This window comes from Lissotriton helveticus, chromosome 4_1 (assembly GCF_964261635.1).
Source record: "Lissotriton helveticus chromosome 4_1, aLisHel1.1, whole genome shotgun sequence".
Classification (NCBI taxonomy): Eukaryota; Metazoa; Chordata; class Amphibia; order Caudata; family Salamandridae; genus Lissotriton; species Lissotriton helveticus.
In genome coordinates, this window is record NC_136063.1 from 83,606,829 (window position 1) to 83,611,323 (window position 4,495).

The following is a 4,495-nucleotide window of genomic DNA, read 5'->3' on the forward strand; positions in this document are numbered from 1 at the left end:
CTTTACATGTTAGCACATTCCAAAACCTTTGTATCTTAAACAATAAATATTTGGCGTTGCACAGGAATCGTCAACAATCTCTGATGTCAAAACATTACGAACGAGGGGTTCCCACTATTCCATCATAATCCCATGTCAACTTTTCATTCAAGACCCGGACCGCCTCATCGTAAATTTCGTTACCTCCCCCTAATAAAGGCCCAGAAGGAAAGGAGCAGAGCCAGGTGCAGAAGATAGAACAGTAGGATAAGAGATGTTTGTGGGTCGTAAATGGGCAAGGCTACCAGCTTCGGCCGCCTAATCATGATCAGGCCAACGGACACGAGAACCAGTATAGCAGGACTGGCCTCAGGCTGGGGAGGCAGCTCTTGCTGAGTCATGCTGCCACAGCGTTGCTTGCCTAAGGTGCACGTGTCACTAGCAAGGTGAATTGCCTGCTAAAGCCTATGTGTCCTTAATTGAAAGAGGTCATTGCGTGTCCATTGACTATGTGAGGGCAAGGAATACAAAATGTCTGCCGTAATCTAAGATGGATGCCATGGGTAGAACAGAAATGTGTTTGTAACAGGAGTGCTCTTGCTCGTAGCATAGCGAAAACACCAGGATATACTAAATGGATCATTTGCGGTTCACTGATACCAAAATTATGTATTTGCGACAATGTTAAAAAACACGAGTTCAAATCGTCACGGAACCTCAGAGCTCCATAACCCTGGGTAAAAGGTGTGACTTCATCCCCTTGAAGCTTAACACCACCAAATGTCACAGGTGTCAGTAACATTGGTGCCTGGAGGCTGGAAGTAGGCCCAAGACCTTGCAGGCCTTTCCTGATACTGTGGAGGGGTGAAATAGACTTTATTGGCCATGTGAAGTGTTTTGCTTCAACACATCCAGCTAGGGGTGAAAAGCTGAAATCTTACCCTGCGCTGAGCTCCATAACCCTGGGTAGAAGGTGTGACTTCATCCCCTTGAAGCTGAACACCTGCAAATGTCACAAGTATCACAAGAACAGGTGCCTAGGGGCTGGAAGTAAGCCCAAGGCCTTGCAGGCCTTTCCTGATACTGTGAAGGGGTGAAATAGACTTTACTTGGCATGTGTAGTGTTTTGCTTTAACACCTCAAGCCAGGGGGATAACCTGAAATCTTACCCTGCGCTGAGCTCCATAACCCTGGGTAAAAGGTGTGACTTCTTCCCCTTGAAGCTTAACACCACCAAATGTCACAGGTATCAGTACAATTGGTGCCTGGAGAATGGATGTAGGCCCAAGGCCTTGCAGGCCTTTCCTGATACTGTGGAGGGGTGAAATAGACTTCATTGGCCATGTAAAGTGTTTTGCTTTAACACATCCAGCTAGGGGTGAAAAGCTGAAATCTTACCCTGCGCTGAGCTCCATAACCCTTGGTAGAAGGTGTGGCTTTATCCCCTTGAAGCTGAACACCTCCAAATGTCACAAGTATCACAAGAACAGGTGCCTAGGGGCTGGAAGTAGGCCCAAGGACTTGCAGACCTTTCCTGATACTGTGGAGGGGTGAAATAGACTTTATTGGGCATGTGAGGTGTTTTGCTTTAACACCTCCAGCCAGGGGGATAACCTGAATTCTTACCCTGCGCTGAGCGCCATAACCCTGGGTAGAAGGTGTGACTTCTTCCCCTTGAAGCTTAACACCACCAAATGTCACAGGTATCAGTAACATTGGTGCCTGGAGGCTGGAAGTAGGCACAAGGCCTTGCAGGCCTTTCCTGATACTGTGGAGGGGTGAAATAGACTTTATTGGGCATGTGAAGTGTTTTGCTTCAACACATCCAGCTAGGGGTGAAAAGCTGAAATCTTACCCTGCGCTGAGCTCCATAACCCGGGGTAGAAGGTGTGACTTCATCCCCTTGAAGTTGTACAACACCAAATGTCACAGGTATCAGTACAATTGGTGCCTGGAGAATGGATGTAGGCCCAAGGCCTGGCAGGCCTTTCCTGATACTGTGAAGGGGTGAAATAGACTTTACTTGGCATGTGTGGTGTTTTGCTTTAACACCTCCAGCCAGGGGGATAACCTGAAATATTACCCTGCGCTGAGCCCCATAACCCTGGGTAAAAGTTGTGACTTCATCCCCTTGAAGCTTAACACCACCAAATGTCACGGGTGTCAGTAACATTGGTGCCTGGGGGCTGGAAGTAGGCCCAAGGCCTTGCATGCCTTTCCTGATACTGTGGAGGGGTGAAATAGACTTTATTGGGCATGAGAAGTGTTTTGCTTCAACACATCCAGCTAGGGGTGAAAAGCTGAAATCTTGCCCTGCGCTGAGCTCCATAACCCTGGGTAGAAGGTGTGACTTCATCCCCTTGAAGCTGAACACCTCCAAATGTCACAAGTATCACAAGAACAGGTGCCTAGGGGCTGGAAGTAGGCCCAAGGCCTTGCCGGCCTTTCCTGATACTGTGGAGGGGTGAAATAAACTTTATTGGGCATGTGAAGTGTTTTGCTTCAGCACACCCAGCTAGGGGTGAAAAGCTGAAATATTACCCTGCCCTGAACCCCATAACCCTGGGTAAAAGGTGTGACTTCATCCCCTTGAAGCTTAACACCACCAAATGTCACAGGTGTCAGTAACATTGGTGCCTGGGGGCTGGAAGTAGGCCCAAGGCCTTGCAGGCCTTTCCTGATACTGTGGAGGGGTGAAATAGACTTTATTGGGCATGAGCAGTGTTTTGCTTCAACACATCCAGCTAGGGGAGAAAAGCTGAAATCTTACCCTGCGCTGAGCTCCATAACCCTGGGTAGAAGGTGTGGCTTTATCCCCTTGTAGCTGAACACCTCCAAATGTCACAAGTATCACAAGAACAGGTGCCTAGGGGCTGGAAGTAGGCCCAAGGCCTTGCTGGCCTTTCCTGATACCGTGGAGGGGTGAAATAGACTTTATTGGGCATGTGAAGTGTTTTGCTTCAGCACATCCAGCTAGGGGTGAAAAGCTGAAATATTATTACCCTGCGCTGAGCCCCATAACCCTGGGTAAAAGGTGTGACTTCATCCCCTTGAAGCTTAACACCACCAAATGTCACAGGTGTCAGTAACATTGGTGCCTGGGGGCTGGAAGTAGGCCCAAGGCCTTGCAGGCCTTTCCTGATACTGTGGAGGGGTGAAATAGACTTTATTGGGCATGAGAAGTGTTTTGCTTCAACACATCCAGCTAGGGGTGAAAAGCTGAAATCTTACCCTGTGCTGAGCTCCATAACCCTGGGTAGAAGGTGTGACTTCATCCCCTTGAAGTTGAACAACACCAAATGTCACAGGTATCAGTACAATTGGTGCCTGGAGAATGGATGTAGGCCCTAGGCCTTGCAAGCCTTTCCTGATACTGTGAAGGGGTGAAATAGACTTTATTGGGCATGTGGAGTGTTTTGCTTTAACACCTCCAGCCAGGGGGATAACCTGAAATCTTACCCTGCGCTGAGCTCCATAACCCTGGGTAAAAGGTGTGACTTCTTCCCCTTTAAGCTTAACACCACCAAATGTCACAGGTATCATTAACATTGGTGCCTGGAGGCTGGAAGTAGGAACAAGGCCTTGCAGGCCTTTCCTGATACTGGGAAAGTGTGAAATACACTGTACTGGGCATGTGAGGTGTTTTGCTGAAACACCTCCAGCCAGGGGGATAACCTGAATTCTTACCCTGCACAGAGCTCCATAACCCTGGGTAGAAGATGTGACTTCTTCCCCTTGAAGCTTAACACCACCAAATGTCACAGGTATCAGTAACATTGGTGCCTGGAGGCTGGAAGTAGGCCCAAGGCCTTGCAGGCCTTTCCTGATACTGTGAAGGGTTGAAATAGACTTTAATGGGCATGTGAGGTGTTTTGCTTAAACACCTCCAGCCAGGGGGGTAACCTGAATTCTTACCCTGCGCTGAGCTCCATAACCCTGGGTAGAAGATGTGACTTCTTCCCCTTGAAGCTTAACACCACCAAATGTCACAGGTATCAGTAAAATTGGTGCTTGGAGGCCGGAAGTAGGCCCAAGGCCTTGCAGGCCTTTCCTGATACTGTGAAAGGGGTGAAATAGACTTTATTGGGCATGTGAAGTGTTTTGATTTAACACCTCCAGCCAGGGGGATAACCTGAATTCTTACCCTGCACTGAGCTCCATAACCCTGGGTAGAAGGTGTGACTTCTTCCCCTTGAAGCTTAACACCACCACATGTCACAGGTATCAGTAACATTGGTGCCTGGAGGCTGGAAGTAGGCACAAGGCTTTGCAGGCCTTTCCTGATACTGGGAATGGGTGAAATACACTGTACTGGGCATGTGAGGTGTTTTGCTTAAACACCTTACAGCCAGGGGGATAGCCTAAAATCTTACCCTGCGCTGAGCTCCATAACCCTGGGTAGAAGGTGTGACTTCATCCCCTTGAAGCTTAATACCACCAAATGTACCAGGTCATCTGGAAAATGTGTGCCTGGAGGCTGGAACTAGGCCGAAGGCCTTGCAGGCCTTTCCTGATA